At 35.2% G+C, this 14,177-nt stretch overlaps 1 long non-coding RNA gene across 1 annotated transcript; it reads left to right on the top strand.

Moving 5' to 3' along the window:
- Positions 1-4,213: 4,213 nt before the first annotated feature.
- Positions 4,214-13,868, top strand: LOC148876318 (uncharacterized). The gene is made up of 3 exons (XR_016102312.1): positions 4,214-4,575; positions 4,682-8,701; positions 13,527-13,868. It is a non-coding gene; the product is annotated as an uncharacterized LOC148876318 (long non-coding RNA).
- The last annotated feature ends 309 nt before the right edge of the window (positions 13,869-14,177 follow it).

Here is a 14,177-nt window from a genome sequence, read left to right on the forward strand (position 1 = left end):
TTTGGTGCCAATGTCATCATTTAATGATTGGACATTATCATGTAGATGACTAGCAGATTTGGTTGTAACATCCGTTATTCTTGCCACTAGCAAATGAGTTATGCCATTGGTATTTGTACATGTGGGTTATTGTGTAGAGTAGTCATTAGCCAATTCATCTCGGTCCATGTCCATAGGTAACGGTGTTAGAGATTTTAAATTCAAATATAAAGAAGATGTAGAATTGGAAATGGAAACCATAAGTGGAATTTGAATAGAAGGTGGAGAAATGAATTGCGACTTGCCAAATTTAATGAAATCACTCCCAAGTGTGTCGGGTGTACTTCCACCTTCCAAATTTGATGTTCCAATAATTTCGGTTCCCACATCGTCACTTCACCCTGCAACTAGAAGCTTCATGACCAATTCTTGCACAGAACACATATATAGTATCTAGGCAACCTCTCATAAAGAATACGAACAAGAATAGTTTTACCACTCTTAAGCTTATAAGGGACTTCCTGGGCCAATGCTTTAGTGATATCTAAAGAAACATGAATGCGTGCATATTTTCTCCATTTAGTGATGTTTGTACATGAGGGTTCGTATGGTTTACCCAGTTTTGAGGCTATACACTTGACTACATTGGCATTCAAATACTCCTTTGATAGACTCCATTGTTGAATCCAAAAGTCTACACGATATAAGATATAGTAATTAGGGATCTTTTTTGCTTCACCTTTATGCAAGACCAATATATCATTGTCAAAGAGCTAGGACCTCAATCCAACACTCGATCTCTTTCAAAACTATTGAGAAAGTTCACCCTGAGTATTAGTTGAGAAGTCAAGAATTGCACTATTCTCAATCTTTCAAGCCTTTGAGACCATTTCTATCAAACCTGCAACTTTGAAAGGTTTATCAGACAAGACCTTGAATATTAAAGAACGTCGCCAAGAATCACTAGGCAAAGGATCATCTTCTCCTGCCTCAATTGGATTGTTACCCTTTGGCAGAGTATACGTGATAGATCTCTCAACATATCTTCATCCACCATGAGTTGTAAGACTTCCTACCAAAATGACAATAGGAGAGAACAAGAAGAAAAGGGGGGGGGGGGGGGGGAGCAAAGCAATGTGAAGGAGAGGGATGATGGAGGTAAGGTTCAAAATTTTGCAATGTATTGGCTCGTATTGATCGATATGTATCATATATAAAGGGTTGGCACGGGAAACACTACAAAATCCTTCATATTGTATCTTTTCATCGTACCAACCCTGTATCATGACCATATCAAAGTGTATCGGGGGTGTATCGAGGGCATATCAGGGTGTATTATAGGCGTATTAGGGGTGTATCGGGTGCATCAACCGATACAATAAGACTTTTCTATTGGTGAAAAACAACTTAAAACCTTTGAGAAAAAAAAAAAACTTCTCTCTCTAAAAGCCTAATTTCTCTCTTAAACTCACCAAATCATCATTACACATTCTTTAGTTGCAAGATCTTTTTAAAAAACCCCAAAAACAACCTTCAAAAGCTCAAGATTTTTAAAGTTTTTCAACTTTTTTCTAAAATTGCAAAAATAGGTATTTTTTCAATTTTTTTGATAATATGTTGCAATATTTTGTATTTGTTTTTGTTTTGATGATTGGAAATGCTTTAATATAGATTGATATATTCTCCTTGTGTTGATAATCCTTTTTTTTGCTTTAAATAGATCTATGTAAATTTTTAAAGAAAATTCAGAAAAAAATATAAAATAACAAAAAAATTATATTTTTGGTGTAATCTACCCTTAAAGAATAATTGTGTCATAGATCTATGGGTGATCTACCATCTCCATAGATCTATTGAAATTTCATGTAAAATATTCATTTTTTTTATTTTTATATTTTTGTAATAAAAAATATTTATTTTTAAAACATTTTGTAATTTTTGAAAAAAATATTTATCTTTTCTAATTTTTTAATTCATAGATTTATTGAAAATTTTTGTGAAATATTTATATATTTTTAATTTTTAGAATACAAAATATTTATTTTTTCTAATTTTTGGTGTGGTCTAACCATAATATTTACCATGTTGTAAATCTATGGATGATCTATCACATCCATAAGTTATTTTTTTATTACATTTTTTTAATTTTGTTAGAATTTTTTGAATAAAAAATAAATTAATTATCTGAATAAGAAATAAATAATTGTATAAAAAATTAAAGAAAATGTTTCCTTAAATAACTATTAGGCTTATATTTTATAGTTATAACTTTATTAAAGAATACCCTTATGTTCCGATATGTTGATTATGATATATTTTTTCATAAAAATCACTACAAATGTGATTTTCATGTATATATAACTCATTTAGGCCTTATATTTAATGCTATTAATGTATTTTTATGATTTATTGGAGTATTTGTAGTGTTTTCATGTATTTCTGTGTATCTTAGTTTATCGTCTGTATCCGTGTGTATCCCGATATGTCTCTTAAATTTGTCTTTCCAATACACTTAGCGTTTTGGATATTTTGAATCTTGGATAGAGGTTTAAGCAATGACAGTTTCCAGGGAAAGAAAGTTAATTGAAAACCTGCTCATGGTAGGAAGAAAGTCTACACATGGCAGGAGGAAAATTTCATGATCTTCTTATGGGGAAAAAGTTCCACACTCTCATTCACATTTTTAATAGTAGTATAATATAATAAAGATTTAGATTTATGTGTTAACAATGTGCTTTGCCCCACTATTTTTTGTCAAAAAATGCCTTTTATGGCCTTAAATATGATTTTTTTTTTCAAAATTTGGCAAAAGCTAAATCCAAGCCTGACCTATAAACATGTCTAGTGTATATTATATAGTTGTGCATTATATATAATCTCGGTTTGAACTCTAATTCGATCTCAATTGAGCCTTTAACTCGTAAATCTCTCCCTTTTCAATGTGGTACCTAATCCAATCTTTTGAACATTATTCCCAACAGCCAAAGTTTTTCCCTTAGGCTGTGTTTGGTTGCAATGCAAATAAATTTGCACTGATGCAAAATCATGACAGTGCAAATGATTTAAGTGTAAATTTTAACCTAATTTTATTTCAACTTTTAGCTTATTTTGTTTGATTGCAATACAAATGAAGTAAATTAAGACAATAAGCATAATAAAGTAAGAACTAAAGCAAAATTAAACAAGAATTTGCATTTTTTTACAATTGCACTCCCATGCATTTTATACTTGCAACCAAACACAGCCTTAAGGAGAAACCTCTACTAAAATAAATAAATCGGAAATCATAGTATTCAAGTATTGGTGTAACCAATAAACAACATTTGAGATGAAATGACATCAAGTGAAACCACAACAATACATTATCAATTTATTATGACCCTACCTTGAATTGGATGAAATATCAAGTGGGATTACAGCAATACATCAAAGGCCTTTGTTCATTGTTTTACACATGACTAGAAGTTAAAACTGCACCGTAGCAAAAGTGAAGGCCAAGCCCAAGGTGGGTGGTGCGGTGTGACGTGAGGTTGATGGTGCTCAAAGTATTCCTCTTAACACGGCTCACTGTTTGTTTGGTTTGACCGAGAATGTAATATAAATTTCTTTATGTCCCTTTCTTTTGACTATGAGTTGTAAGATATAAATTGATGATTAGGGCTTTCCAAGATTTTATTTTTTTTTTCCAAATGGTGGGAAGTGGGAACCCCCCGCCCTTATCAAAAGCAATATAGAGGTTATTCACAGGGCTGCATTTACTTTGATAGAAAATGGTGTGAACCATTTTTGGCCACCGGTTTTTGGGTCAAATGATTCGACCATCCAGTCCGAAGCCTGGTTGGATGCTTTTTGGGTTCAAAATTAAAAAGTAGAGGAAAACTTACTTGGGTTAGGATTCAACAACTTGGATTGGGTTTGGGTGCTTGCCTAATCAGATTTAACCTCAAGTTGGAATCTCTATTCTCCACTAATAGGGTTGGACTTGGGTTAATCTTAAGCCCAAGCCAACCCACTCGACTTGCACCAGAGGGTGATCGTGGACCAATTGCTAACCTGCTCTAGAAGACCCGGTCACCCAGTCCGTAAATTTCTGAGCTTAGCCTTAAGTCTCAGTCCAAGCATGGCCCAACCCCAGAACTCACCGGGAGTAGTTGGAAGGCTCGGTCCAAATGCTACCGTATATATGATTTATGTACAGTCGCCCTGGGCCCCTATAGGGCTGGGCCTTGTCAATTCTTACTAAAAGGCTCTTCTAGTTCTAGGCTCGGCCCAGTCCATGTTTTTGCCAGTTTACTTTATATGACCAACGGTATCTTCTTTGTTTCTTCCATCAAGAAACCGAATTGAGATCTGCTCTTCACAGAGACAGAGTGCGCCTCACATCGACCTTAGAATCACATTCCAATTGGGAACATCTACAATAAATAATAAATACAACTACGATAGATGTTCTCGATGTGCGGCCAGGACTTGCTGTGAGAATATGAAGCGCATGAGCAGATCCGGATTCATAGAAACCCAACCAAGAATTTATAGTTCAGAGTTCAGACTCTCAGTGAGCGGGCTGCTGCCTTCCATCCTGTTTCCTCTGGTTTGGTCCGCATAAAACCCGTCTATCTCTTCTTTCTGCAACTGAATCTCTGCGTGTGTATCTCTTCTTTCAGCAGCTAAATCTCTGCGTGTGTATCTCTTTTTTCTGCAGCTAAATCTCTGCGTGTGTGTGTGCATGCGTTTTTGAGACGTGTGTTTGAGACATGACTCGTACCTTGCAGCAATGGAGGGTTCTTGTTCGAATTGGTGGCCATGCTCCAGGATTTCTCCAAATTCCCTCCGAAGTATTTCTCCCACATTCAAAATCCACAATTTTCGCCATCGGAAAACATGAAATCTCCAACGGCTCTCTTTCTCCGTGTATGATAGGAGTTTTTTCCATCACCACACTTTCTTCCACCAATCTTTTCCTGGAAGACCTTTTCAGCTAACTTCATTCTTTCCCTTCTTCATGGGAAGAACCTGCCAATCACTAAGGTTGGTAGGGAAGAAACAAACATTGAATTTAATCGGGTTTGATTTCTTATTCGCGTATCTTCATTCAAACACCCCTACGCGATTCATGGAGTTCTTGGGCCTTTCACTTCGTTTGACACGCATGAAATTGAACCGGTCTGGGATTTTTTTTTTTCGTTCACTCATCTCCAATTCTAACGTGAGCCTCTTGCCGATGCAACTGAAACAAGAAACACGGTGTATTAGACTCGAATTCTCAGAATTCTGAGCTCAAATGGGTTTATTTCTTTTGTGATTGGATTGCATTAGTTCCTTGATGGGATTCTGCGAGATGATTGTGGATTTGAGTTTTTTTTTCTGCATCTTTGCTCCACTGGATTTGGCTTACGTTGTATTGTCATTACCGTCGCTTGAGAGGACTTCGAGGGTCCATATTGTGCCTGAGAGATTAACATAAAGAGAGCTGGCTTCACTGCCGGAGAAAGCATCTCTCAGGATTTTGTCACCCGATCAAAATTTACAGATAACAAATGAGGTTAATTTACTGAAATTCTGACTATTAATGGAGTGGAATTCACAGCGCCAGATGTTGTCACTTCAAGGGGGTTGACGATTCATGGGATTTCTCGAGCGCTTGAGATGGAGAAACTGTAAAAAATATCCAGTTAGATAACTTTCAGCTTAATGGGTTCTCATCAAGATTTGTCACTAATTCCTGGTATTCTTGTGAGTTCTACCTTCAGGATTCTGTCACTTTTCCACCCTATTTTTTCAAATTTTTTTCATTCTTTCAAAATTCAAATACAAATTGTTCATATAAAGAAAACATCAGAGTCCAAAGTTTGTTGGGTTATTTTATTTGGTCTTAAGAGCTTTTAGACATTTTCAACTGAATCTTAATCTTCAATCGTAGTCGTTGGAGGGCTCCTTTTGGGATCCCATCAGTGTGACGATTTTGTGATGGAAATTCATGGCTATGATCTGAATCTGATTCTTCCAGGTCTGTTTTTGCTTGATTTGGAACTCTCTGGATCTTGTTAACAAACTGTTTATGGTTTGTGATCATTGGAATTTCATATTAGACTAATGGATTCGTGGTACTTATATTCTTCTTTTTTGTAGGATCTCAGCCTAAAATATCTCATGGAAATTTATTCTTATGGTTTAAAGTACAAATTCCATTTTGTCCTAACATTTAAAAAAAAGGATTCACATTTGTAGTGCCTGCTGTGCTCAGTTCATGAGGGAATTCTCTTAATGTAGGTCATAAAAAGTGGTTTCTGTCCTTTTTCACTCTCTTCCTATCAAAGAAGAAAAGGAAAAGAGAAAAAAATTAATGTTGGAGGTGGTAAATGATAATAAGATACGTAAAATTGGGAATAGCCTGACTAAGTACATCCAGAACAAATTAACCTACAGTAGTTAAGACAAGTCTTCTAGAATAGCATAATCATTTGGTAACATCCACTCCTAACGTGCTGTACAGTAAGTCTCTTATCAAGAAGTAAAAGGGGGAATGATTGAGAGGAAACGAAATTATTTGTTGAGGAAGTTTGATGATGAGAAATATAGGTAATTAATTTTATAAAAGAAAAAAGAAATATAGGTAATTAGTAGGGTATGGGGTTCGACTGTAATGGGGGTAGTTATCGTTATACTATAATCCAATCTGAAGTCATATCCAAAGTTCATTAAGGTGTTCAGTGTAAAGTACAGAAAGCAATTATGCTGTAATCCCCATTTTGGTAGTTATTTCCTAGAGTTGTATCCAATGCCAATTTGTAAGGAGGAATCGATTTCTGCTTATTAACTTGGGATTTGGGAACACTCAGTTGTGGTGTCAAATGGGCAAGGGTTCCTGCATTCTTCTGGATGGGGCGGGTAAAGAAGCTAGTCCAAGAACTCTATAAAACAGTTGTAAGACCAGCTATGTTGTATGAAGCAGAGTGTTGGGCAGTCAGGAAACATGTCTAGAAAATGAATGTGAAGAAATGCGAACTCTAAGATGGATGAGTGGAAAAACTAGAAAGGATAGGATTAGGAACAAAATTATCCATAGGAACCTAGGAGTAGCTCAAATAGGTGACAAAATGAGAGAGAGTAGACTAAGATGGTATGGACATGTGCATAGAAGACCACCAACTGCACCAGTTAGAAGAAGTGATTTGTCACACATTGAAGGGGCTGGTAGACCAAAAAGGACATTGGTAGAAGTAGTAAGAAATGATTTAAGCACTAATAATTTAATAGTGGATATGGATTTAAATAGAAACGGATTGGCAAAACAAGATTCATGTAGCCGACTCCATATAGTTGGGGTAAGGCATGGATGATGATGATGATGAAATTGGTAAAACAGTAATCTCTCTAAGAAAGTCTTTACAGTGAAATACAAGTCTTTGAGAAGTAGCACCTAGTTAAGCAAGCCTGTCAGCTTGCTAATTGCACTCTGCAAGTATGATAAATCTCGACATTCTATTGGGGGGTACTAAGGATGTCTTCCACCATAGTTGGATACATCAAGGTGGGTAAGTGTGATCCTTCATAATATTTACAAGTGTGACAAATTCCACCTCAATCTTCAGATAAACTTCAATTCTAATGGATAACAAATGCTATATACCATCTTGCATGGTTTGTAGTCAAAACTGTCTTAGCAGCATTTATATTCATGATTAAACTCAATAAAAAGATAGCCTTTCCAGTCTAGAATTCTACCACCTTCTCCACTTTGGGCCTTGGTCCTCTAGATGCTCCATCTATGTTTAATTATAATTTCCAAGATGTGGGTTTTCCCAACTTGAAAGGACCAACTATTACAGCCTATGAGATTTAATCTAATATCTAACCCTTCAAGCAATAGCCTCTTAACAGAACTGCAGTCCTGCATTGGTTCATTCAACTTCCTTATCCCTGATCCATTTCAATGTGTTGTTAGTGATGAAACCTTCTGTATCTTATTTACTTTTCAACTTCTGGGTAACCAATGCTAGTGTCATCCCCATCAAAGTAGCTATCTGGGTTTTATCTTTGAAGCTTTTAAAACCATGGAAAGCATTGATCCTCAAAGATTTGGGATGATAACAGAGCATCAGAAAATGGATTCACCAATCCCAAACCTTCTCAAATTTCCACTTTTTTTCTGAATGTCCCAATTTCGGAGTTGTCAATGCAGCAAACCTTTGAGGCAAGGTGAATCCCACAAAACTTCATATTCAGGTCAGTAAGCAACCTTCCTTTCAATGACTTATTCAGGAAGTTTACTTTCAAAAAAAGCAAAGGAATTTCTCAGGAAGGAGTATGAGACTGATGTTTCCTCATTCTCAGGAAGAATGAGGCAAGCATGCTGTTTGCATTAAATATTTGTGATTGTAGAAGATAACTATTTGTTGTCAGTCTATGTAGGTATTTGTGTAAAGATGGACATTGAAAGATGTGGAATTCTACTTTTCGTAACTATTCTCTCTCTCTCTCTCCCTTCATATCCTCTATTTTATAACAGAAACCCTAAATCACTACTTGGTGTCAGAGCCTCTTGATAATATGTAACTGATCTTTACATGTATTACTGTGATACTGACCTGAGCAGGTGGAATGACAGAACAGGATTCGTGTAGCCAATTTCATATTTTGAACATGGCTTAGTTGAGATGAGCATTGGTGTGATATTGATGGTCTTTGACTATTATACATGTTCGGTCCTCCAAATCATTTGGTAAGTAGTGCTGTATTTTTTTTTCTCCTCAAATATAAATGGCATTCTCTGTTATTTATGAAAAAAAAGAGCCTATTGATCTCTAGGGCTCAACAGATTTTCTTTTAAGAACTGATTCCCTTAAAAAGCTACTTACATTACTATGGCATAGGGTGATGCCAAGATCTGCACAGGCACTATTCCTGTTGTCAGATTCTACCCAATTATACGACCTGTAAACCAACCATATTTTCTTTGCCTTTTCAGTATAAAGTTTGTGTTGATGATCGTTTACTTTAAACTATATCTAGTAAAGGAATAGTTAATGTACTCCCTACTCTTTCCTTATCTTCTGTTCTTTGTGTTCCCAAAATTTCACTAATTTATTATCGATCATTATTTTAACCAAGTTCTTGAATTGTTGTGCGACTTTATTTCTCATTTTGTTTTCTAGGACTTGGTAATAAAGAAGATGATTTGATGTGGTTGTAAAGTCAATGGTCTCTACTTCTTGGATGTTTCTAATCAATTTAATTCTACTTCATTGACACCAGTTGTATACAAGTCTAATTAGCCTAATAAGAAAGAGTGCTTGTTTTCTCTTCTGGTTATTTTTGTTTGTTGGTCAACATTTCTTCAAAGTGATAATAAAAGTCCTATTGCATTTAAACCAGTGTATATTGATATTTGAGGTTCTTGGAGGATCAATTGTTTGTTTGGATTTGTTATATTGTTACCTTTATGGAATACTATTCTCCTTGTACTTGGGTTTATTTAATGAGGACTAGAGATGAAGTCCCTCTGGTTATTAAAAAAAAATAAGTGGTGTTTATCCAATTTGAGAAAAAAATCAAGGGTCTGTTTGGTTCGCAGTCGGAATCGGAATTGGAACCGGACTGGATTATTCCTATAGTCTGTTTGGTTCAGACCGGAATGGGAATGGGAATTGGAATCAGCAGGAATGGGATTTCATTCCCAAGGGAGGGGCAGGGAATTGGCCATTCCCTCAAATGGGGGAATGCCATTCCATCAGGAATGGGAATGTGATTCCAATTCTGCCTGACCAAACAGTTGGAATCAGAATAGCTCATTCTGGTTCCGATTCCAAATCCCTATTCCAGCGAACCAAACGGGGCGTAAGTGTTCTAGATTTGACATTGGGAGGAAATATAGCGGAACTTCTCTTAGTTATTTTGTTGATCATGAGATTATCCATCAAACTGACAATTTTTAAAGCTCACAATAAAATGGTGTAGAATGCATAAAATAGACACCTATTGGAGGTGGTTTATAGATTTCAGTATGCATGTCTCAAAAAAATTGGTTTGAAGCTATTTTATTGATAGTTTACCTGATTAATTGTATGCCTTACATTGTTTTTCAATTTAAATTTCCATATCAAGTCCTATGTCCAGATCATAAAGTGTTTAGTCCTGCTCCAGAAGTCTTTTGTTGTGTTCATTTCTTTCATGTGTTAGCATAGTTGTCAAGTTGATGCCTAGGTGACAAGGCCACCCATGGAGGGTCACCTCGCTTAATTGCCCGACTATTTTGTACATGGCGCTATGAAATTCTCTTGTATTCTTTGTACCTTGGGATTATAATAATAATAAAATAGACATTATTAAAATAAAATGTTCATTTTGTGGGTTCATATATTAGTTTCTTATTATTTTCTTATTTGTTAAAGGGTTCAATCAATGCATATTGGTTTATGCCATTTTTAATCCTCAAGGAATTCAAAATCTGAACCAATAAGCAAGGGAAAAATTAAAATTTTGTCGAATCAATACATTCTTCATCATTTCCATCTTCTTCTTCTTCTCTCTCCCTTCCGCTCTTTGTTTTCTTCTTTTCCTAGAACAGAAAACAGGGGCTCAGCCCATATGTTTTCTGAAATTTCTTTTCTTTTCTTCATTTTATTCTCATGAATATGTTGATTGTCTATGTTTAAATATGAATCTTATATTTTTCTTATCAAGCTTATAGATAATTATTAATTATAGATGATAGTTGGTTGCTATGGAACTTAGAGAATTACCCTAGGATTCATGTTTTTTTTATTTAACAAATTCCATTGCATGCCAACCTATCACCTAGCCTCGCCTTGGTGCCTTGAAAACTATGGTGTCATGTTATCATCAATCTAAACTTGATTCCAAGGCTTTTCTGGTGTATATTGTAGGTATTTTGGCTCTCAGAAAGGGTATGAAGTTTATGGTCCAGTTACTAAAAAAAGTTTGTCTCTGTTTTTGTGAGTTTGTTCCTTCTTGTCTTTCGCTGCCCCTCTATAGTAAAGAGTTGCAACTTGCAAATTCATTTACCATTTCTAGTTCTTGTTCCTTTTTTTGTCGCCTAAAGGTTTCTCTTTGAAGTCGAGTCCATATAGATGGGACAAAGCTTAGATGATGACGATCATGAAAGTTTTCTCTTTCTTGTCCAGTAGTGAGCACAAAGAGATTCAGGTGTATACAAGATACAAAAGGCCTATGATAACAACACCTCCCAATTGATTTGATCTTCCTTTACCCATTGTTGATTGTAAGGAAAAACATAGTTGTACAATATATTCAATCTATACTTTTGTTTCCTATGGTTCCTTATAATCTGCTTTTTTGTGTTTTTAGATGTCTTGCAGATTGTTTGCCATTTGCTGTACTTGTATCATGATGGAAAATGGGGAAGGGACCGGTTTGTTTTGTTTTGCTTTTTCTTTTCTTTTTCTTTTTTTCTTTTTTCTTTTTTTTTTTTGGGGGGGGGGGGCGTAAAGGGTGCATACTGCATAGATTCTGTTTTCCTGTTCAGAGCTTGGTGAGACATTGTGTGTATCTGTTGGGGCCTTTTTGCTCTAGATGCAAAGCTCTCTGTGTCTTCTAATTTGCCTTTTAGTAATGCATTTTCTTTTATTATGGAAAAATGCGGCTATCAGCATGACACAAATCCTGTGCAGCATGATAGAGATAAACACAAATTGATTGATATTTCATCCATGAGAAGGTTGCCTCTACAGAAATTTGTTTGATGTATCTGAAGACAAGTGATCAATTAGCTGATATATTGACAAATGCTATTGAGGAATCTTAGTTGAAATGTGTAAATTAGGCATGCTAGATATTTGTAACCTGCTTGAGAGGGAGTGTTGTCAATATATGTATTAGTTGATACTTCTTGTTGAGGGGTATTATTTGTACTTATAAATTACTTCTGGATAGTAAAAACAATGGATAGTGAGGGATATGACCCTCATTTTGTTCTCCCTAATTACTCTTTGTCTCTCGTGGTTTTTCTTCTCACTAACAGAAATCCTTAATCACACTATTTATCATCTATCCAAATGAAGCACTTCTTATTGTTTTAGCACGATCGTCCTGGTATTACCATCCTTGAGATATTAATTATCTAGCTATTCCACACAAATACACCTTTTCATACCAAACAATATTGTCAACTGTTTATGTAATTAATATCACATGTGTCAGCTTTGTCAAAGTATTCTAATTTTTAACCATAAGGAAAAAATAAGGTTTTTCCTGCCCTCTTTGTCTCTCATAATTTATTCAAGGAGAGGAAATGAAAAGAAATGTTGGATAGCTTGTGTAAATTGGTTGCCTAGATTTTGGTCTGGTCAACCTTCCAAAGAAAAGTCATAGCTAGGATTCATAAAAGTGAACTGCACCTGTACACAATGAGAATGTGTAATTTTATGGACTTTATTATATCAAAGAGACAGAGACTCATGCAGTGGCATGACCTGGCCTAAGTTCATTTTCCTTGTATCCAGTACTATTTTTACTATTTAGCATTGTTTTTATTTTATCAAGCTACAATACTGCTCTTGATTATTCTCATCCATGACTTACATCTTTATGTTTATGGAGAGCGTATGTGTGATACTCAAATCTAATCCTTCTCTGTTTACACTAGATTATAATTGCTTTGATGTTGAAGATAAAAATAGACATTGTCTTTTTGTTTCTAGAGATTTAAAATGATGCAAAAATTTCATATTAACTACAAACTTCTCCTACCTGCCAAAACCAGACAAAAGTCAGAAAAAAATGGAGAACTTTTTTATTTGTTTGTTCATTTAGAGCTGGTAACTTCCAGAGTTTGTGTTGCTTTACAACAAGAAGTTAGGTCCATTGGAAGGTTCTTTGTAGAACCGTCCTAGGGTACTACTCATCATATCTATTTACCATAAGTCTTCTCAAAGTGTTCTTAAAACTTTCATCATTCAAGGTTATATGTTAAGGGCAACTTATATATGACAGCATATCCACATGTATCATATATAATGTAAAATAGAACAACACTGCCTGCGAAATTTTCAGTTGATTAGCAATCTCTTGGTTAAAAAAAAAGGCCATTACCCAATGTGTCATGCTTGACATCTGGAGATTTTACTACTACATCAATTGATATACATATCAACAAGTGTAAGCATCCTTACAACTTCTATTGCTACCAAAGTGACCATGAATGGAAATCCATGAGCATTTGATTACATTTGTTCAGATGCTTTGAACCTGGTCATATACCATGCATTAAAATCCTTGTTAAATGGCACTTATAGATGTTAATTAACCAAAATACATGGGCTTGGCTCCATAAAGATTTCTACAGTTGTTAAATCTTGTGAAATACAAATTTGGCAAAATATCTCAGATACAAGATTGAACAAATATTAGATGCCTGTATATTTGCTTCTATAATTGTATGAAGATGCATCTAATAGGTTTTTTTTTTTTTTTTTTTTCTTTTTGGTAAAAGCGTCCAATAGCTAATGCTATATATTGTGTAGCATTGTTATCCTACATTTGTACTCATTTACATTGTATTTCTGTAGTTTGAATGCAGTTCCAAATCCAATGATTGAGTTCACACAATTTTTATCACACATGCCCTCAATTGATGTGTCTATGACTGTAAGCACAATAGAGCTGGTAGGGGTGATGTCTACAAGTAGCCTGCCCTCGAATACAAGGACATGAAGCAGCTGTCTAGTATGACTGGCAAATTGTTATCTGCAGTTTTTAGCCATCCTGCACACTCCATTGTGGTAAGACCAATATCAACCTATTCATCCACACTGCAACATTTCAAGATGTGTCCTTCCACGTCTAAGGACATGTGAAGCATATCTTTGTAGAATGGCATTGATTTTCATATATATATATATATATATATATATATATATATATATATATATATATAATTTCTGAAGGAGAGTTTGGCTTGGTCAAGGACTGAAAAAGATAGTTTTGATAGTTTTGGAAGGTCTACAGTTAATAAGCTGAACTTTGGAGTATGGATTAGTGGTTCAGGGCTTTCATAGAAGTTGGCACAAGAGGTCGAAAATCCATTTTGCCTGCTGATACTTTATCTGACTCACTTCTGGGTCTTGAAGCTCCAGGAAAATGGCTATTGTTGAATAGGGTATTGATCTCCTCTTCCTGCTTCTCCCCCCTGCACAAAAGATATGAAAGACAATAGGACT

This window comes from Nelumbo lutea, chromosome 1, assembly GCF_056320005.1.
Source record: "Nelumbo lutea isolate HS-2025 chromosome 1, American lotus-T2T, whole genome shotgun sequence".
Taxonomy (NCBI): domain Eukaryota; kingdom Viridiplantae; phylum Streptophyta; class Magnoliopsida; order Proteales; family Nelumbonaceae; genus Nelumbo; species Nelumbo lutea.